Raw genomic sequence first — 23,833 nt, forward strand, 5'->3', positions numbered from 1 at the left:
CAGGAACATCTATAATGGCTCTGTGGCCAATGACGTTTCTCCCCCTTCTTCTGGTCTTTGCTAGGTTGAACCCAGCCTCATCTATAAAGATGAACTCATGTGGGATTGCATGAGCATCCATTTCCAGTACTCCCTGAAAACAAATAACAAAAGTAGTCAATATGGTGTTGCATTGCATTGTTGGCCAAACCATATTCATAATTGCAGTCTCTTGTACATCTGTAAACAAGTGTCCTCCTCCTCCTCCATGATGTCTTTGCCTTTCCACTCTGTACAGAATTCAAACACAGTATGTGTTCAGCGTAGGAACTGTAAACAATGTACAAAACATTTTTACAAAAAAATGTAGTACAGCATGATAACCAACCCCATTCATTCAATGCAGTGCAGTAAATGGATGGCTTAGAGTTACAAATGTTTATGCAGTCATACGTATTTTACAGTACATTACTGTAATGCTAAAATAGTCATTAGATAGTTGCATACCTGTTCTCATTTCTGAAGGTTTGAATTATGGACGCCACTGTAAATCGACTCAAGTTGGGCTGGACTCTCAGTCCAGCCTCTCCCATGGTCAAACCATGGTTGATCACATGATCAACAAGTATTGCCCTAATCTCATTAGAGATGGCTCTCCTTCCTTCCCTTCTTTGCCCTCGTTTTCTTCTTCCTCTTCCTCTTCCTCTCCCTCCTACTCCTCTTGCTCTCTGTCCATTGTTGGCATCCATTGTTCAAAACAGGTAATCTGACCTTTGAACTATTTATAGGCCCATACTACAGTAAAGCAGTGATTGGTTAGTGATCAGTTAAGCTATTAGTGTTTGCACATGTGAGGAGTGTGTGTGTGACCTGGTGAATAAGTGTAGCATTTTGATTGGTTGTGTTTGGAAAAGTAAAGCAAGTCACTTCCTGTTAGATTTTTGTGTTTTAGGTAGAGAATTGTGTGTAGTGTTTTGGGGGGGTATGGGGGGTATGGGGGGGGGGGGGGGGGGGGGGGGGGGCAGTCACCAGTGCTAAGCTACGCTTCATCTCTTCTTCGGCCTGGGTTTGGCCACAATACTTCGTCCACATCACAAGATACGTTTTCTCTTGCCAAACATCGAGGGAAGTATCTCCGAGCATGGCGCATCCAACCTTGGACAGAGGCAACCTCTCTGTCCCCACATGTGTCCTCCATTGCCCGGAGAAGCGGCATGCGGGCATAGGGCTGGCGATCATACACTTTCCAGCGCCAGGCTGAGAATAATTCCTCTGTGGGATGGGATATGGGGGTAGGTACAAAACTACAAATTGTGGATGGATGGCAAACCAGTTTTGCCCGGTGAAAACTAACGTTGTCCCATAAAACCACAAATCTAGCAGGCTCCTGATCTGGATCAGGGACAAGCATTGTGTAAATTGCATCCAGAAAAGTGAGCATATGGCCGGTGTTGTACGGACCCAGTGTGGCATTGTGATGGAGGACCCCGTTTTGAGTGATGGCAGCACACATAGTTATATTACCCCCACGCTGTCCAGGGACATTGGTAATTGCCCTCTGTCCTATTACATTTCTTCCGCAGCACTTGGTTTTGGTGAGGTTGAAGCCAACCTCATCCACATAAATAAATTCATGGTGAATTACATGGGCATCCAGCTCAAATACTCTCTGTAACAGACAAAAGGATATACAGATGAGTAAATATGGTATGTCTGAAGTACTGGAAGTAGTGTTGCATACCTACCTCTACAAAGACATGTCGCATATTCTTGATTCTGTCAGAGTTTCTCTTAAATGGCACCTTGTAAAATTGTTTCATCGTCACTCGGTGCCGTTGGAGGATGCGTTGTATGGTCGACAGGCTTACAGCATTGATGTTGTTGCAGTTTTTCCCAATTGCTAAAACACAATTTTGCAAACTAGGCTGGTTTTATCAAAATACTTAAAACAATTCACAAAACCACACACCCAAACTGCAAAATTCCTCATATATCCTGCAAAATGAAGCACTGCAACCAAAACTACATATAGAATTATCAAAATCAAACATTTGCACGAAATGGCACACACTTCATTCATATTACCAGATTTGTCTAACCAGCTACACACTGTTGGGCATAATGAAAAGCACTCTCATCTTTAGTATGCTTTGCCATAATACTAAAATAGTTCAACTGTAGAAAATCTTCAGATGCACAGAAACATTTGCAGATACACACACATGCTGTTGAAACAGTTTATTTTATTGTATTTTTCACCAAACAAGTCTGTGCAACATATGCACAGCAGATATATTTACATTGGACTGAACAAAAATATGCTCACAAAAAAAACAGTAAACTGAAAAAGAAAATTGCAGAAAAAATGTGCAGAAAAAATATATAGAAAAAAAGAGGCAAGAAAAATAATTAGGCAGCATCTTGCTGCACAGCTGGGTCTGGCCACAACGCCTCGTCCACATCACAGCTGGGTCTGGCCACAACACCTCGTCTACATCACAGCTGGGTCTGGCCACAACGCCTCGTCCACATCACAGCTGGGTCTGGCCACAACGCCTCGTCCACATCACAGCTGGGTCTGGCCACAACGCCTCGTCCACATCACAGCTGGGTCTGGCCACAACGCCTCGTCCACATCACAGCTGGGTCTGGCCACAACGCCTCGTCCACATCACAGCTGGGTCTGGCCACAACGCCTCGTCCACATCACAGCTGGGTCTGGCCACAACGCCTCGTCCACATCACAGCTGGGTCTGGCCACAACGCCTCGTCCACATCACAGCTGGGTCTGGCCACAACGCCTCGGCCACATCACAGCTGGGTCTGGCCACAACGCCTCGTCCACATCACAGCTGGGTCTGGCCACAACGCCTCGTCCACATCACAGCTGGGTCTGGCCACAACGCCTCGTCCACATCACAGCTGGGTCTGGCCACAACGCCTCGTCCACATCACAGCTGGGTCTGGCCACAACGCCTCATCCACATCACAGCTGGGTCTGGCCATAACGCCTCGTCCACATCACAGCTGGGTCTGGCCACAACGCCTCGTCCACATCACAGCTGGGTCTGGCCACAACGCCTCGTCCACATCACAGCTGGGTCTGGCCACAACGCCTCGTCCACATCACAGCTGGGTCTGGCCATAACGCCTCGTCCACATCACAGCTGGGTCTGGCCACAACGCCTCGTCCACATCACAGCTGGGTCTGGCCACAACGCCTCATCCACATCACAGCTGGGTCTGGCCACAACGCCTCATCCACATCACAGCTGGGTCTGGCCACAACGCCTCGTCCACATCACAGCTGGGTCTGGCCACAACGCCTCGTCCACATCACAGCTGGGTCTGGCCACAACGCCTCGTCCACATCACAGCTGGGTCTGGCCACAACGCCTCGTCCACATCACAGCTGGGTCTGGCCACAACGCCTCGTCCACATCACAGCTGGGTCTGGCCACAACGCCTCGTCCACATCACAGCTGGGTCTGGCCACAACGCCTCGTCCACATCACAGCTGGGTCTGGCCACAACGCCTCGTCCACATCACAGGCAATATCTTCCCTTGCCAGACATCGAGGGAAGAAGTGCCTTGAGTGCCTTTCCATCCCTGAATCGCACCCACATCAATCTCATCACATGCCTCTTCCATAGCCTGCACAAGAGGCATGAGCACAAAGGGCTGCCGGTCGTATACCTTCCATCGCCATGCCGAAAATAACTTTTCTATGGGGTTCAGAAATGGTGAGTATGGTGGGAGGTATTGCACGAGAAATGGTGGGTGGTCAGCAAACCAGTTTTGGACTGGGGCTGCACGATGAAAGCTCACGTTGTCCCATACTACAACGTACCGGGTTCTTTGATGATCTGCATCATTCATACGCTCTGGTGGTATGAGAATGTTGTGGAGTCTGTCCAGAAATGTGAGAATATGGGCTGTGTTGTATGGTCCAAGGTTGGCATGACGGTGGAGGACACCATGCGTATTGGAGATGGCAGCGCACATTGTGATGTTCCCACCACGTTGGCCAGGAACATCTATAATGGCTCTGTGGCCAATGACGTTTCTCCCCCTTCTTCTGGTCTTTGCTAGGTTGAACCCAGCCTCATCTATAAAGATGAACTCATGTGGGATTGCATGAGCATCCATTTCCAGTACTCCCTGAAAACAAATAACAAAAGTAGTCAATATGGTGTTGCATTGCATTGTTGGCCAAACCATATTCATAATTGCAGTCTCTTGTACATCTGTAAACAAGTGTCCTCCTCCTCCTCCATGATGTCTTTGCCTTTCCACTCTGTACAGAATTCAAACACAGTATGTGTTCAGCGTAGGAACTGTAAACAATGTACAAAACATTTTTACAAAAAAATGTAGTACAGCATGATAACCAACCCCATTCATTCAATGCAGTGCAGTAAATGGATGGCTTAGAGTTACAAATGTTTATGCAGTCATACGTATTTTACAGTACATTACTGTAATGCTAAAATAGTCATTAGATAGTTGCATACCTGTTCTCATTTCTGAAGGTTTGAATTATGGACGCCACTGTAAATCGACTCAAGTTGGGCTGGACTCTCAGTCCAGCCTCTCCCATGGTCAAACCATGGTTGATCACATGATCAACAAGTATTGCCCTAATCTCATTAGAGATGGCTCTCCTTCCTTCCCTTCTTTGCCCTCGTTTTCTTCTTCCTCTTCCTCTTCCTCTCCCTCCTACTCCTCTTGCTCTCTGTCCATTGTTGGCATCCATTGTTCAAAACAGGTAATCTGACCTTTGAACTATTTATAGGCCCATACTACAGTAAAGCAGTGATTGGTTAGTGATCAGTTAAGCTATTAGTGTTTGCACATGTGAGGAGTGTGTGTGTGACCTGGTGAATAAGTGTAGCATTTTGATTGGTTGTGTTTGGAAAAGTAAAGCAAGTCACTTCCTGTTAGATTTTTGTGTTTTAGGTAGAGAATTGTGTGTAGTGTTTTGAAAAAAGTGTTTTATGCAATTGACAACTGAGTCAAAGGCTGAGAAATAGCTTATGGTTTTGGATATTTGGTGTGTAGTTTTGCACTTTGAGTGAGAGGTTTCAAAAATCGTGTGACATGAAAAGATGTGTGTAAGCAGTTGGAAAAAAATGTAAATGCCAAAATAAGGGAAACACCAACATAAAGTGTCTTGATAGTGCGTTGGGCCACCTCGAGCCGACCAGAAAAGCTTCAATGCGCCTTGACATGGATTCTACAAGTGTCTGGAACTCTATTGGGGGGGATGTGACACCATTCTTCCACGAGAAATTCCATCATTTGGAGTTTTGTTGATGGTGATGGAAAACATTGTCTTAGGCGCTGCTCCAGAATCTCCCATAAGTGTTCAACTGGGTTGAGATCTGGTGACTGAGACGCACGCATGCGCACACACACACACGCACACGTTTTGTATTGTTTTTTTAATTTTTTTTATTTTACCTTTATTTAACCAGGCAAGTCAGTTAAGAACAAATTCTTATTTTCAATGACGGCCTGGGAACAGTGGGTTAACTGCCTGTTCAGGGGCAGAACGACAGATTTGTACCTTGTCAGCTCGGGGGTTTGAACTCGCAACCTTCCGGTTACTAGTCCAACGCTCTAACCACTAGGCTACCCTGCCGCCCCTGCCGCTCCTTGTGGGGACCAAATAATTGATTCCCATCCAAAATCCCATTTTCCCTAACCCCTAAATCTAATCCTAACCATAACCCTAACCTTAACCCTAAGCCTTAACCCCAAACCCCTAACCCTAAAACTATACCTAACCCTAACTCCTAACCCTAAACCTAAAATAGCATTTGTCCTCGTTGGGACGGGCAAAATGTCCTCACTATCCTTGTGAGGACTTCTGGTACCCACAAGGATCGTTTACCAAAAACGCACACACCCCTATTTCACAGACCCATATTTCAAAGTCACTGAGATCTCTTCTTCAAGCCATGGTAGCCAAAATAATGGGTAACTAGGCATTTTTTCACATTTTAATTGTTTCATTAACTCGGAGACTACACCTGTGTGAAAAGACTTGTATCCCTCATTTACTCAAGTGTTTCCTTTATTTTGGCAGTTACCTGTATATCACAATGATAATAGTCTTCATGCATTTATGCTGTGTACTCAAGTGTTGTTACACCATATGACAAAATGTCACACAATGACAGAGCTTGATTACTGAGCGGTGGCTCAATGACATACTGTACCATCCTGTCTTAAAAACTTCAACCAAACCCCCCCAATAAACACGGTCTTGGAAAAGTGGTCCATTTTGAAGGGTTCCACACCCCTGAAAACCCTCCAACAAAAACCGCCTGGCCATATTAGAACTTCCAAAACATGAGTCACAGCACAGTATTCTACATGGAATACAACGGCATGATCTATGCATTATGTCATGTATATGAAGTCTTTACGTTCTGTCTATAGACGGTTTGTTCTATGGATTAAAAGGCTTCGCCGAGTTCTACTTCATCCAACGATCCAACTCCTCGTGTGGCTTGACACGGTTTATTTCTAGCCCGCTTACTGATTAGTTCTCTAATTGGTGATTTTACGACTCCACATCTTGATTCAATTTGGTGTTTGCGACACCGCAGAGAAGACAGGAGGGGATATTTTGGGCGGACATCCTCTGACATCCCCTTTTCCAGCCTATTTCAAACACTAATCGAAGGAGATTGCTCGATGCTTTGTACCAAACACTCCCTCAGGAAGAAAAAAAACGTATTACAAGCTAAAGAGGTTGGGACAGTAGCCAGGAGGGAGAAGGGGGTCTGGCGGGATGCCCGATAAAACCATACAGTCTTTCTCCCATCCTTCTCCCATCCACAGACCCCCTTCTTGCACTCTGAATTTATATGGTCCCTTAAGAGGGACAATAACAAACCGCGGTGACAGCGTGTTGGGACGGAGCCCGGGATCATACTGTTGGAACAGGATCATAATATTGGAACGCAGTTCCCCAAGAGGGGAGAATAGAGGCATTGTCTGTTTGGATCCCGACTGACTATCAATGATGCATAAGGATGGATGGGTGATTACACAGGCACATATATACACACACACACACACACACACACACACACACACACACACACACACACACACACACACACACACACACACACACACACACACACACACACACACACACACACACACACACACACACACACACACACACACACACCACCCCCAAAGAAACCTTTGCAGTGGTTTTAGTAAAAGTAGTTGATGCAAACTAGCCACTTAAGAAATGCACTCATTAAAAATAACCTCTGTGATCTCCATCTTGCTAGCAATTTTTTTGTGTGTTTTATTCAAGCGGGGAAGCTAGTCACGTCAGCAGAGACGTAGTTTGTCTATGCCAAACTGACATTATATTACGTACAGGGGCTGTTAAGCTGGAGCATTTGAAAATTGTGGGAGGCAAGCCGGGTGTCTACAGCGACTACATCTGTAGCCTTTAGGCATTTATAAAGGCTGTGAAAATGATCCGAGAGCTGTTATGAATGCTTATCATAACTTGAATAATACACTATGGGGTGATAATTGACAAAGACTATAAAAGTCTTTCATCATTATTTTCTAAGGTGTGACCAGTTATAACTGCTAATATCATCCATAATGTCTCGTTATTATAGTCTAAAGCCCTCAAACTCAACTCTGGACCGCTCATTCAGCCGACAGAAACTTTCAACCGGTTTTCCCCATTAAGCAGCGGGTCGGAGTCAGAGGCCAAGTCTTCTCTGGTCTCTACTCCTCCCGTTACGGGGTCTGAGACGCCGAAGCTTCCCACCATTAGCTCTGACAAATTGAAAACTCTAGTCATTGGCGACTCCATTACCTGCAGTATTAGACTTAAAACGAATCATTCAGCGATCATACACTGTTTACCGGGGGGCAGGGCTACCGACGTTAAGGCTAATCTGAAGATGGTGCTGGCTAAAGCTAAAACTGGCGAGTGTAGAGAGTATAGAGATATTGTTATCCACGTCGGCACCAACGATGTTAGGATGAAACAGTCAGAGATCACCAAGCGCAACATAGCTTCTGCGTGTAAATCAGCTAGAAAGATGTGTCGGCATCGAGTAATTGTCTCTGGCCCCCTCCCAGTTAGGGGGAGTGATGAGCTCTACAGCAGAGTCTCACAACTCAATCGCTGGTTGAAAACTGTTTTCTGCCCCTCCCAAAAGATAGAATTTGTAGATAATTGGCCCTCTTTCTGGGACTCACCCACAAACAGGACCAAGCCTGACCTGCTGAGGAGTGACGGACTCCATCCTAGCTGGAGGGGTGCTCTCATTTTATCTACCAACATAGACAGGGCTCTAACTCCTCTAGCTCCACAATGAAATAGGGTGCAGGCCAGGCAGCAGGCTGTTAGCCAGCCTGCCAGCATAGTGGAGTCTGCCACTAGCACAGTCAGTGTAGTCAGCTCAGCTATCACCATTGAGACCGTGTCTGTGCCTCGACCTGGGTTGGGCAAAACTAAACATGGCGGTGTTCGCCTTAGCAATCTCACTAGGATAAAGACCACCTCCATTCCTGTCATTATTGAAAGAGATCATGATACCTCACATCTCAAAATAGGGCTACTTAATGTTAGATCCCTTACTTCAAAGGCAATTATAGTCAATGAACTAATCACTGATCATAATCTTGATGTGATTGGCCTGACTGAAACATGGCTTATGCCTGATGAATGTACTGTGTTAGTTTCAACTGTTCTGCCTTATTATTATTCGACCATGCTGGTCATTTATGAACATTTGAACATCTTGGCCATGTTCTGTTATAATCTCCACCCGGCACAGCCAGAAGAGGACTGGCCATCCCACATATGCTCTCTCTAATTCTCTCTTTCTTTCTCTCTCTCGGAGGACCTGAGCCCTAGGACCATGCCCCACGAATACCTGACATGATGACTCCTTGCTGTCCCCAGTCCACCTGACCGTGCTGCTGCTCCAGTTTCAACTGTTCTGCCTTATTATTATTCGACCATACTGGTCATTTATGAACATTTGAACATCTTGACCATGTTCTGTTATAATCTCCACCCGGCACAGCCAGAAGAGGACTGGCCACCCCACATAGCCTGGTTCCTCTCTAGGTTTCTTCCTAGGTTTTGGCCTTTCTAGGGAGTTTTTCCTAGCCACCGTGCTTCTACACCTGCATTGCTTGCTGTTTGGGGTTTTAGGCTGGGTTTCTGTACAGCACTTTGAGATATCAGCTGATGTACGTAGGGCTATATAAATACATTTGATTTGATTTGATTTGAAAGCCAGTTCCCCTGCATTTGTTCATTGTTCCTCTGTAATCAGGGACACATTTAGACCTCGACACCAGGTGTGTGCAATTAATTATCAGGTAGAACCAGCAGGCTTCGTACCTCTTAGGGTAAGAGTTGAATAGCCCTGGTCTAAAGGAAACTCTCTCAGCAGCAGTGTTACAATGACTTTTGTGCATGACCTCATTTCATCTTGCTTTACATTAAGGTACCCTTCATGAAGGGTGCGTTATTGTAAAGTATTACCCATTATTTGTAAAGGGCAAGGATGGGTGGGGGTGGAATGGAGGAAGAATTCTGCATTCCTGTGTGACGAGTCTTCTTGGGAAATGTCACCACCCATCAGGGGACACTAGTGTCGTCCCCAATATATAATGGGAGGATGTCCTGGCCTGCTCATAACGCTCTGTGACCCTTGGAAATTCTGGGATTCTGGAGGATTATGGACAGCTGACTGTGGTAGGAGGGGCTTTCAAACAAGGCATCAATGTGAAGGTGAAGAGAGAGGACCTACTCCACCTTCCATCAAGCTCTTTCTTCTCTCACACAAACACACACACTCACACACAAACTGTCTATAACAGACCCACTAACCCACACACACGCACTACACACTAACCTTTGGCAAACAAAAAAGTCATCCATATTGATAGACCGCCAGATCCATCTGTCCCTTTCCGTATAGACGGACCCCAGAGAGGGAGCCTGTTCCGATTGGCAGATTTAATATGGGTAAGTCCCAAATGGCACCCTATTTCCCATATAGTGCTTTACATTTTACCAGGGCCCATAAGGGCTCTAGTCAAAAGTAGTGCACTACATAGGGAAAAGGGTGCCATTTGGGATGCAAACATGGACTCAGCTGCTGCTGGTGTTCCCATCCCCTCCCTCACGCTATCCCTCCAGCCTTCAAACCAATCTGGCCACTGCCGGCCACTGGGAATAACACATTAGACTGTCAATAAAATCCCCATTTCATTCATCGGCAGTTATTGTCTCTGCTATTCCCTTGAGCCAGAGGTGCCGCTGGTGGAGTCAGCATCGATGGTGTAGGGTAATGTTGCCCCTAGATGCTGATCCTGGGTCAGTTTAGCATTTTCCCCACTAGTAAGGTTATGATTGGGGTAGGGGAAGCTAGAGATCCTAGATCTGTACTTAGCGGCATCGATTGTGTTTCATGAACAGCGTATAGCCTGAAGGGGATTTGTTAGTAGAGGGATCCAAGACTATGTTTTGGAGACCACTGTCTTAAAACACATCAGTGTTTGTCCTTTTCTTTTCCCTTTGCTGAACCTCAGATACTTTCTATTTGAGATTGTTTGAGTAATGTATTTACGCAGTTGTAGTAGTAATAACTGTACACGGTGTGTGTGTGTGTGTGCATGCGTGGTTGTTTGTTTGTCTCAGTGTGTGTGTGTGTGTTTTTGTGTGTGCTTGTATTCCTGTAAGCCCGTGTGTGTGCACATGCGTGGATGTATGTCAGCCTCTTTGTCTCCTCTCTCCCAGGGCACTAGACAGATGTTATCATAGCTTCTGCCCATTCTCCTTTCCCTCCCCCTACCAAGACAGTGTCATTTTAGAGCACAGCCCGTAAAACGAGGCAGCTGAAGTTTACAGTCTTCAAATGATGCCCTTGAGGAAACAATCGGAAGGCATAATGTACGCTCTACTTCAAAGACCACCAGCAGTACTAACTATGTAATTACAAAACACTACTGCTTTTAAAGGAATGACGCTTGATCGCCCACTGATATCTCATGGCAAATGAAGGGAGAGTTAGAGAGTTGAGACAGTGTTAAAAAAAATCCTGCTGGCCTGGCTCTTTTGTAGTTTTTGTAGTTTTAGTAGTTTTTTGGACGTGGGATATATTTTGTTGACTTTCTGTCGTGATGTGTGTGTGTGTGTGTGTGTGTGCGTGCGTGCATGCATTTGTGTGGCAACCAACGATGATGGGGTTGCAGTTCTTGGTGTGTGTGTACATTCACACATGTATGTGTGTGCGTGCGTATCTGTGTTTACGTGTGTGTTCCTCATCTGAAAGTCATAGAAAGCACTCTGGGGAACAAATGTGGGAGGCACCATGAGGCAACGATAGAGGAGGGAGGATAGTCAAAATCACACACAGTAAAAGGAAAGGAGAGAGACAGCGAGACGGTTCAGAGAGGAGACTTCAGGTTGGCCAGAGTAAAGAAAAGGAAACCTCCCTAATTGAACTCAAGTGTGTTTATGAGCCAGTTGGCGTCTACAATCCAAAGAAAATGTTCTGAACCGTTTCAACCATGGAGAACAAAAAAGGGAAAAGGAATGGAGGAAAACATACAGAAATGATTAGAAAATACTTAAACAGCGATTGTTTCTGGGTTGTCCCAGTTGCAGATTAGATTGATATAGAGAAAGAATGAGGGAGAAAGAAAAAAAAAGAGACAGAGAAGTTGTCTGATGATGGTATACAATGTGGGTTGCTATGGAAACCCCCCGGCTCCAGTCTTGAAGGGCGCGTTTGAGTCTGAAAGGCGAGCCCTTGAGCTCTACACGATGATGTCATCAGAGAGAATGTCAATGGGAGTGGAATACTCCTCTCTTTAACATCCAAGGGGCATGTGAAAAGCACTCAGTCCTCTCCACTCTGGTAATGCGTTACCATTTATCATAATGATGACAATGCAAAACAAGTTATGTTTTCACATGAAAATCGAATTCCTCAACACATGGGATTGAATTATGCAAACATTTAATTCACGGGTGGAAAAGATGAGTCAAATGGTGTTCAAAGGTTAGTCACTGTTTTATGAACATGAACCCGAGGGGATGGTCTTCAGAAAACTCCAGTGTTTGTTACTGCCCCTTTGGTGATGGTGTAACAAAGTGAGTTCTGTATAGTCTTCCCGACCTGGGACGCAAACCCAGGAAGATCTGCACAAGAACACATCGTCACTCAAAGTCAATTGGGCAAACTGACAGACCAAGAGGCTAACCTGTCACTCCCTGAGGGAAGTTTGGCTTTAGATCTCAGGTTAGGAAGACTCCACGATAGCTACTAGTGCAGCGGAGGTGATTTTAGAATCCCGTTCTTGTGATGAGAGAGCCCTGTCTGAGCTGTTGTTCTTTTGGTTAAGATGGCTGGTTGGCAAATGGGATGGGTCGATTCCCATCAGCGCAAAGTAGCGCAACAGCGCAACTGCTACAGAGGGAGGTTTTACCCTTTTCACACATAGGATGCTGCTACAGTAACGGGTCGATAGCGACAAATGAGAACCTTTCAGACAATAAAAAAAATGACGCATCAGAAGCGTCTACCTTTTCAGACAGTATAATTCTGTTCCGGCATAGAATGTTCAGTATTGTTTCCCTGACAAATATATTTTTTAAATTTAATTTTATTTCACCTTTATTTAACCAGGTAGGCTAGTTGAGAACAAGTTCTCATTTGCAACTGTGACCTGGCCAAGATAAAGCATAGCAATTCGACACATACAACAACAGAGTAACACATGGAATAAACAAAGCATAGTCAATAATACAGTAGAACAAAAGAAAACAAAAAGTCTATATACAGTGAGTGCAAATGAGGTAAGATAAGGGAGTTAAGGCAATAAATAGGCCATGGTGGCGAAGTAATTACAATATTGCAATTAAAACACTGGAATGGTAGATGTGCAGAAGATGAATGTGCTAGTAGAAATACTGAGGTGCAAAGGAGCAAGATAAATAAATACAGTATGGGGATGAGGTAGGTAGATAGATGGGCTGTTTACAGATGGGCTATGTACAGGTGCAGTGATCTGTGAGCTGCTCTGACAGCTGGTGCTTTCAGACAAACAAACATGTCGTAGCTTCTAAAGCACAGCATTCCATATGTCTAAATGGGGTATTAGTCGTAGTATCCATATCTTCTGGGTTTAAGTGCTTCTTTTAACATCTGGCCTGGAGCCTGTATTGTCTCTGATCTCCCCGTGGGCAGTGTCACTTGATCCTAATGACAAGATTTGCATTCAGACCACAACTGTCCCCAAAGGCTGGAGGCTGGGGAGCCAACTGTGATGTCATTCTTCCGAAAAAGGGAACAAGGCAATTCAGGATTCCTCCGTGTCAAAGGTCACCATTGTCTTGTCATGAATTACCACCCCTGGAGATTTGCATTATTAACTAGCAGAGTTCGTCAAGGTATCCTGTTACTCAATCTGTCGAAAGATGGAGAAGTGTGATCACCACCAAAGTGTTTACTGGCTGCTGGAGAAAGAACCATTTGGACAATGCCCGCCCAGTACGGTCTCGTGGTCCACATGATAAGGGTCAAATATGTCTATGCCACAAATGGGATATGTTTCTCAAGAACTGTCAATCAGTGATCTATTCATCCACGTTAGCAGCACAACAATTCAGAGCGGAAGGGAGCATCCATCAGGTTAGCTACATCATCAGTCACTCAATGAATAACTGCAAGAGTTCTGCCCATATGTTCAGGTAATCTGCTTTCTTTCTGTAATGAATGAAACCAACTTGATTTAAAGTAGGACTTCTGACCTGAAAAACAGAGACTCCAAAGTCATCTGAATCTCAATCATTCAGATTTCTGTGTCTCAGCATCTCTTCTCTATTCTCATAATGCGTTCCAAGACAATGGCGAGAAATCCAAAACAAAGATGAGCAAGTAATTTCTGCATAGATACATGGATATAACCACACTATCATTTTCAATGTTCTGAGTGTAACCACGTTGGGTTAGTGGCCGGATGTTTTCTACCAGACTATAGAGGAAATCCCATCAAGGGGCTTTGCCATCAGTGTCCCTCTGTGCAGGATTGCGTGTGTGCCCATACAGTTCAAGCATCCAAATTTTACAATGAAACTCATATCCTACAATTACTGGCGCTTTTTGCTTGGCGTAATCATAATCATGTTTATTCCTCCCGGTTTGTCTTCTTGTCTTGTCTCTTGGAAAGTTTTCTGTGAGGAAAGTGGAGCTAGCAGAGGAGTGCTAGATACTGTATACTGCGGCTGGTTGGTAGTGGATGTATAGTGGACTGCTGTGCAACAATTTCTTGGGACTAGTAACAGTGAGCACTAAACAGGAGCATGCATTTGTTGCGGGCAACTAGGAGGGTAACCAGGCCAGCACAGTACAGTTAGGTGTGAATGAGGATGAAGTGGAGCTGACTGACAGGACGGCGAGGAAGTCCATACCTGTGGCTTTCAGAAGGTGGCCATTTTGTCTCCTGGGGGTTAAAGTGGCAATTATAACGCAGGCCACAGTTTTGGGCCTTGAGATTATACCATTTTTGAGTTTTATTGGCCAGCTGCATTTCTCACACTGCCTCTTTTTGAATTTCAGTGGTTTTGTTGTCTTTTTTGATATCCTGGAAATTGTCAAGTAAAACATCAAGACACAATTACAGTCAAAGTAAGGGATTGGTTAAGTTTAGTATACAGTATTGTAACGGTTTTCTTTATGAGAAGGATAGTCGGACCAAAATGCAGCGTGTAGATTGCGATCCATGTTTTAATGAACAAACGTTAAACACGAATCAGTACAAAAACAATAAACGTAACGAAAACCTAAACAGCCTATCTGGTGAAAACACATAGACAGGAACAATCACCCACAAACACACAGTGAACCCCAGGCTACCTAAATATGGTTCCCAATCAGAGACAATGACGAACACCTGCCTCTGACTGAGAACCATATCAGGCTGAACATAGAAATAGACAAACAAGACATGAAACATAGAATGCCCACTCAGATCACACCCTGACCAATCAAAACATAGAAAATACAAAGTAAACTATGGTCAGGGCGTGACAGTACCCCCCCCCCCAAGGTGCGGACTCCGGCCGCAAAACCTGAACCTATAGGGGAGGGTCTGGGTGGGCATCTGTCCGCGGTGGCGGCTCTGGCGCTGGACGTGGACCCCACTCCATGACAGTTTTAATCCCCCTCCTAAACGTCCCTAAATAGGTTACCCACCACAATGATAACATGGGACAGAGGGACAGCTCGGGACAGAGGTAACTCGGGACAGATGGGTAGCTCAGCCCTGAGAGGAAGCTCAGCACTGAGAAGAAGCTCAGCACTGAGAAGAAGCTCAGGCAGGTGGTTGGATCCGGCAGATCCTGGCTGGCTGGCGGTTCTGGAAGATCCTGGCTGACTGGCGGATCCAGGAGAATCTGGACGACTGGCAGATCTGGGAGAATCTGGCCGACTGGCAGATCTGGAAGAGTCTGGTCGACTGGCAGATCTGGAAGAGTCTGGTCGACTGGCAGATCTGGAAGAGTCTGGACGACTGGCAGATCTGGAAGAGTCTGGACGACTGGCAGATCTGGAAGAGTCTGGACGACTGGCAGATCTGGAAAAGTCTGGACGACTGGCAGATCTGGAAGAGTCTGGACGACTGGCAGATCTGGAAGAGTCTGGTCGACTGGCAGATCTGGAAGAGTCTGGTCGACTGGCAGATCTGGAAGAGTCTGGTCGACTGGCAGATCTGGAAGAGTCTGGACGACTGGCAGATCTGGAAGAGACTGGTCGACACAGACTGGCTGCTCTGGCTGCTCCATGCTGACTGACAGCTCTGGCTGCTCCATGCTGGCAGACTGCTCTGGCTGCTCCATGCTGGCAGACTGCTCTGGCTGCTCCATGATGACTGGTAGCTCTGGCTGCTCCATGCTGACTGGCTGCTCCATGCTGACTGGCAACTCTGGCTGCTCCATGCTGACTGGCTGCTCCATGCTGACTGGCAGCTCTGGCTGCTCCATGCTGACTGGCTGCTCTGGCTGCTCCATGCTGACTGGCTGCTCCATGCTGACTGGCTGCTCCATGCTGACTGGCTGCTCCATGCTGACTGGCGGCCCTGGCTGCTCCATGCTGACTGGCGGCCCTGGCTGCTCCATGCTGACTGGCGGCCCTGGCTGCTCCATGCTGACTGGCGGCCCTGGCTGCTCCATGCTAACTGGCAGCTCTGGCGGCTCCTTGCAGACTGGCAGCTCTGGCGGCTCCTTGCAGACTGGCAGCTTTGGCGGCATCCTGCAGACTGGCAGCTCTGGCGGCTCCTTGCAGACTGGCAGCTCCATGCAGACTGGCAGCTCCATGCAGACTGGCAGCTCCTTGCAGACTGGCAGCTCCTTGCAGACTGGCAGCTCCTTGCTAACTGGCAGCTCTAAGCTAACTGGCAGCTCTAAGCTAACTGGCAGCTCTATGCTAACTGGCAGCTCTATGCTAACTGGCAGCTCTATGCTAACTGGCAGCTCTATGCTAACTGGCAGTTCTGAACAGGCGGGAGACTCCGGCAGCGCTGTAGAGAAGGCAGGCTCTAACAGCGCTAAACAGGCGGGAGACTCCGACAGCGCTGAAGAGAAGGGAGGCTCTGGCAGCGCTGGACAGGCGAGGCGCACTGTAGGCCTGATGCGTGGTGCTGGCACTGGTGGTACTGGGCCGAGGACACGCACAGGAAGCCTGGTGCGGGGAGCTGCTACCGGAGGGCTGGGGTGTGGAGGTGGTACTGGAAAAACCGGACCGTGCAGGCGCACTGGAGCTCTTGAGCACCGAGCCTGCCCAACCTTACCTGGTTGAATGCTCACGGTCGCCCTGCCAGTGCGGCGAGGTGGAATAGCCCGCACTGGACTATGCAGGCGAACCGGAGAAACCGAGCGCAAGGCTGGTGCCATGTAAACCGGCCCAAGGAGACGCACTGGGGACCAGCTGCGTAGAGCCGGCTTCATGGCATTAGGCTCGACGCTCAATCTAGCCCGGCCGACACGCGGAGCTGGACTATACCGCACCGGGCTATGCACCCGCACTGGAGACACCGTGCGCACCACTGCATAACACGGTGCCTGTCCGGTCTCTCTAGCCCCCCGGTAAGCACAGGGAGTCTGCCCAGGTCTCCTACCTGGCGTAGCCATACTCCCTGTTAGCCCCCCCCCAAGAAATTTTTGGGGCTGCCTCTCGGGCTTCCTTGCCAGCCGTGTTCCCTCATATCGCCGGCTCCTCTCTCCGGCTGCCTCTGCTCTCCTAAGTGCCTCCACCTGTTCCCATGGGAGGCGATCTCTTCCAGCCAGTATCTCCTCCCAAGTGTAACAGCCCTTGCCATCTAAAACGTCCTCCCATGTCCATTCCTCTTTACGCTGCTGTTGCTGCCTGTTGACACGCTGCTTGGTCCGTTGGTGGTGGGTGATTCTGTAACGGTTTTCTTTATGAGAAGGATAGTCGGACCAAAATGCAGCGTGTAGATTGCGATCCATGTTTTAATGAACAAACGTTAAACACGAATCAGTACAAAAACAATAAACGTAACGAAAACCTAAACAGCCTATCTGGTGAAAACACATAGACAGGAACAATCACCCACAAACACACAGTGAACCCCAGGCTACCTAAATATGGTTCCCAATCAGAGACAATGACGAACACCTGCCTCTGACTGAGAACCATATCAGGCTGAACATAGAAATAGACAAACAAGACATGAAACATAGAATGCCCACTCAGATCACACCCTGACCAATCAAAACATAGAAAATACAAAGTAAACTATGGTCAGGGCGTGACAAGTATACAAACTGGAGAGACTCCAGCACACGGCATGTTTGGATAGTTGAACTTTTGTTCTCGAAAAGCCAATGTTTCGGTTGATAACAAATAGCTAGCTAAGAAATAGAGGAGCATCAGCTGCAACAATCACATCAATTCAGTCAGCTGCTCTTAGCTATTTATAAGTTTAGGGTTTAAGTTTAGGGGTACGGTTGGGGTTAACGTGAGGGGAAGTCGTTAAAAAAACTGCCAATCACGTTTAGGCACCAAATCACAACCAATCTCAACCTATGACCCCTCAATCCTTCCTTTCCCAACAACGACTGAAGAGCAACAATATCATTCTTTCTTTCAAAAAAATAGAAGTAATACCTTGCCAGGAAAATGTTAATGTTAATGTTCTCTTTTCTTAAATTGCTTTTGTTATGCTTAAATATTATAGCTCAGACACAGGTCATGGTTGTTAACATGAAACACAATTCCATACCCACTATTTCCCCTTCTGCGGCTAAAGTATTGTGTTAGGTGAAATCGCAGTTTGGAATTCTGTACAGCTAAAGTCACAATCTCAGGACTCATATAGTCAGTCTTTTAGGAGCTTGTGGCTGGACAGACTCACTCTCACCTCAGCTGAAATGCATGCCAAGGGTCTCCTCGAGATAAGCATGGTCGTTTTTTTCTTCCTCAAATGGGATGGAGCTGGAAACTGTCTCATAGACCAGAGAATAAGACTTATGTGCATCCCAAATGGCACCTTATTCCCTATAAAGTGTACTACTAGTAGTAGTGCACTATATAGTGAATAGGGTGCCATTTGGGACAAACCCTGAAGCCATAAAAGCATTTGATGAATGAGCTGAGCATATTGTGGCCTCTCGCTGGCATGCCTTATCGTATTGTTTGGCTTACCGGACCGAGGTCCAGAACATCTAATGGTCATTTTAACTGACCGTATACAAGCTGGAGAGACTCCAGCACACGGCATATTTGACAAAAAATTCTCGAAAAGCCAATGTTTCGGTTGATAACCATCATCAAAGCTTGCCGTGTACAAGGTTAGCATATGTATTTGTAGCTTGCATACCTTTACAGTCAGTACATTGCGCTCACTGGTGTAAGGTAAAAGCAGCCTCGTGTGAGATGCATTTTCACATGTATTCCATTGAGTAAACAATAAAGGTGTAGATGTAGAACAGATATAGATTTTAACCAACTAACTCAAGCAAACTCATACACCCTACATAATACACATGTTGACCCTCACTCAAAAACACAGATGATACCCAACTTATACACACTTGGTTCTAATAGCAGCTGACTGAATTGGTGTGATTATTGTAGCTGACGCTCCTGTATTTCTTAGCTATTTGTTGAAGATATATATGGCAAGACACGGTTCCTATTTCTACTCCCATGCCAGATTCCTAGCAATGTGACCTTATATGTTGGTCTCTGTAGCCTAACACATATTTTAATGGCCTAGCCGCTTTTCAATGGTGGTTTCAGCAGTCTGTCCACATGAGAGCAATTTGGGGCAGTGTGACCGAACCACAGGCATATATTTATACATGCGGTTTGGTATGCCACGAAAAAAGAAAAAAGATCTCATGGTACATAAATGAATACTGTGAAAATACTGTCTCGGCTCTAAACATCGGCATACTAATGTGGGAGACTTGCGGGGCCTGTGTGTGTGTGAAGCATGGTAATCATTAACACATTAATAGCACATTAATGAACTGCATGGACTTGATTCCACACCGCCAATTTGAATGTATGTACCGAAAGGGAATGTTTGTTTTCAACAAGCGGTCCGTCTGGCACTGAATGTGCAATAGTGCCAACACCTTGGGACTGGCACGAATGTGTGTATCAGATTTAGGGCATGCGTATATAGAGAGTTAATGGATAGGTTGTGTATTTGAATTGGGAACGGTTAATTACTCCATTACACAGAAACAGGGTTGGTGCTTCTTCAATGTGCAGTTATCAGGACTCAACTCTTACCTTCGTGGACTGAATGGCATGAAATGTGTTTAGAAAGTGCCACATTTTGCCAAGAGAGATCTCACTGTGAAATGAATACTGTGAAAATGATTTGCAGTCTTCTAATCCCATGGGACTTGATGGGGTGAGTGTGTGCAAATTCTAGAAAAGCCTCTGGGACTGTAGCATGACTAATTATAAAATCTTATTTCACTCATCCTTATAAAAGATGTCTTGTTAATATAAATAATTATCTCTTTAATAACAAGTGAGACCTTTCCCAAGAAGGCAGCAATCAAATACTAATTCAAAATCATACAAACGATGACATGAATGATGCCACCTTGACGAAAACAACAAAACCAAAAAAGGTTGTTTTGTCTGTCTAAAGGGTTAACCGAAGGTCAGTGCAGCCCCTCACACCCTCTGGCGTTCCCAGCCATGCTGCTGCACCTGTGGGTTCAATGGGATTCCTGGGACATCGTAAAAAAAAGGGACAGAGCACACACAGCTCTTGATCCCATGCCCCGCAGGTACGGCAGGCTTGTTAGCCTGCATAGACCTCCAGTGTATTTTATATACTGTAGTTGGTGGTTTTAAGCCTAGTCATTATGTAGACAGGAAGGAAGCATGTTTCTCATTAGGGCGACATGTTACTGGGAGAATACTGTATCGACCCACGTGCAAAATGTAGACAGTTTTATACTGTAGTGGGGATATACATTCAAACTACAAAGGTTGATAATGAGTTCTTTAAGGTTTGGTTGTCATTGTTATTAGATATTTATTTATTTCTTTCCTTCCTTCTTTCCTCACATACTTGGCCTAGCCATTGACAAATGTCATTAACATCCTGATGTAAATGTCAGATATTCAATAGATCCTAGATTGAATATTTTTCTCTGCATAGCTCATTGACTCTGCAAACAGGCAGTCTATTTTTGTTGTAATTTTGGTGTGGAGTGTGTGTCCAAGTGAGGATAGATCGCGTCCCTATGCGCTGATCCGGGCCTGCTTGGTTATTTATCTTGTGCGGATGCAGGTTCTGTTCGGGGCTTGTGTGTGTGTGTGTGTGTGTGTGTGTGTGTGTGTGTGTGTGTGTGTGTGTGTGTGTGTGTGTGTGTGTGTGTGTGTGTGTGTGTGTGTGTGTGTGTGTGTGTGTGTGTGTGTGTGTGCATGCGTCTGTATATCCATGAGTGTGTACATGTCCTTGTGTGTGCGTTAGATTGAGTGGAACAGCAGATGTAGGGGTCTTTCCTGTTGGCTGGTGGAGAGCCGGTGGGTGATAGTGGGTGCCTGGGGGACGGTGCAGTGAACCGCTGTAGCTAAAAAGGACCATTAGCAAATGCATGGTGGGAATCCAGATCCTGCGTTAGTGGTTGGAGCTCCTTTTCCCAAAAACAAATAACAAAACATACAGTAGGAAGACATACACACACAGATGCACATAGCATATGTAAGTAAAAGTATAACCTACTGTACTACAGTATACAAGGTAACACACACTGAACACAAATATTCATACACACACTACAGTATACAAAGTAACTCACACTGAACACAAGTTTTCAGACACACACACACACTGAGCAGACAACACACTGACACATACATACTGAGCATGCATACACAGCCAATTGGCTAGTGTTACGTAGTGTTGATTTTTCAGTGTAACATCTCTAGTGCTGATTCAGTTAAATTAAATCTGTGTTAAATGAACACTCAGTGGTGTAAAATAACCCCAGTGTTGGTGTTAATGACCACTGCTGAACCAAAACCATGCTCATCTGTATCATGTTCCCAGCTTGCTCTGCTGCAGGTTGATTTTCAGAATGTATGTTTTTGCATGTACAGTGGGGTTCGGAATTATTAGATTAGACAGAAGAAGCCAGTGAGAGAATCTACAGTCTTAACTTTTGTCTTTCTTTCTTTAAAATAAAATATTCTCCTTGCCAGGAGAAAAAGGAGGGCTGGAGTTCTGAAATTCCCAACGGCTACCTTTTTACATTTCAATGCATGAACATGATTTCTAATCTAGATCACACTATTCACCTGGCATTGAGATGATCAGATTTAGAGTGTGGGTCTGAACTTGTGGTGTGGTGTGCTCAGTGGTGTGCTCAAGCAAAATAGTCCCATAGCATCAAAGATCCACCACCATATTTTACAGAAGGGATGAGGTATTTTCTGCATATGCATTGTTCTTTCGAAAGCCAAACCCACCATTGCTATGCATGGACAAAGAGCTCTATTTTCATGTCATCTGACTATAGCACCGCCTGGAGTTTGCTAAACGGCATTGGCACTTATATTGGAACCGGTGGTACAGTCATGACGCGAAAATAAAGGTCTTTGGCCACCCACACCAGCGGTGAGTTTGGCCTTTGAAAGAACAATACAAATGCAGAAAATACCTCATCACTACTGTAAAATATGGTGGTGGATCTTTGATGTTAAGGTCAATGGCATCATGAACTTTACCAAGTACCAGGACATTCTTGGTTGCCTTTGCCAGGATGCTGAAGCTTGGCTGAACTTATATCTTCCAGCAAGACAATAACCCAAAGCACAAATCAAAATCCACAAATAAATGTTTAATTGACCACAAAATCGACATTTCGCAATGGCTATCTCAGTCTCCGGACTTGAACCCCATTAAAAACGTGTGTTTCGAATAGAAGGGTGCTGTCCAAAAGCACAGACGGGGGATCAAGGATCTGGAAAGATTATGTATAGAGGAATGGTCTAAGGTCCCTCCTAATGTGTTCTCCAATATCATAAAACATTTGAGAAAAAGACTGTCGATATCCTCGCAAAGGGAGGGTGCTGGAATATTGAAAGCAGGGGCTTCAATAACTTTGACCCTTATCTTTTGTTTATTCCTTGTAAAATTACTTGTTAAACAAAATCAGGACACTGTACTAGGGTCAAAATAAGCCATGAAAATAAGGCTTTATATGTAATATATATTGTATTATCTTAATTCAATTGTAATGATAATATATTCACTTAGGATCTCACTTGATGAGGGCCACAGCACTGAAAATGAATGAATGTAACAACCATGTCCCTGTCACTAACAAATACAGTCATGGGTGGTAACCCTACAATTCACTCAAAAGGCAAGGAAACCTGGGAAATATGCAAATAAGGCTTTACACTAAGCAGTGTGTTAATTTAACAATGAAATGTGTGGACCCGTATAGACACTGGAACAGTGTGAAATTTAACACTGGAACATTTTCTGTGCAGCCACACACACACGCACTCAGGATACACATTGAGAACGCACACACACTAAGCACACCACACAGATATACAAGTTCAGACCCACACTCTAAATCTGATCATCTCAATGCCAGGTGAATAGTGTGATCTACAGTAGATTAGAAATCATGTTAACACATTGAAATTTAAAGGTAGTCATCGAGAGTTTCACAACTCCAACCCTTTCCCCCTGGCATGTCTCCTAAGTGTATGATGCCACTCAGTCACCACACCCCTTTCAAACTCTTTGTGCCCTCCATCTCACATGAACTCACTGTACCGAGCATACAGTATGCACTGTGTTCACAAACAACGCACGTCACACATGAGAGAAAGAAAACACATTTTGGTAATTCTATCAGAGATCAGAACGATAAGGTTTGTTGGAATTCTGACATTAGCCGGAACAGTGATAGGAAACATGTGCCTGCAACACAAATGGTACCCTATTCCCTAAAAGTAGTGGACTAGGTAGGGAATAGGATGCCATTTTGGATGCACTACATAGACAGTAAATGGGCCTCTTCCCTATTTACCTAGTAATAGTGTTTGAGTATATTAGAACCATGACGAATACATGAAAACGCCAATCTCTGATTGAAGTCAATGTTTCCTTTAGTTTCCAAAAGAAATATAGGTAGATTTACAGGGAATCCTCTTCTTAGACATTAGTGGTGATTACACACACACACACACACACACACACACACGCACGCACGCACGCACGCACGCACGCACGCACGCACACACACACACACACACA

This window comes from Oncorhynchus mykiss, chromosome 17, assembly GCF_013265735.2.
Source record: "Oncorhynchus mykiss isolate Arlee chromosome 17, USDA_OmykA_1.1, whole genome shotgun sequence".
Classification (NCBI taxonomy): Eukaryota; Metazoa; Chordata; class Actinopteri; order Salmoniformes; family Salmonidae; genus Oncorhynchus; species Oncorhynchus mykiss.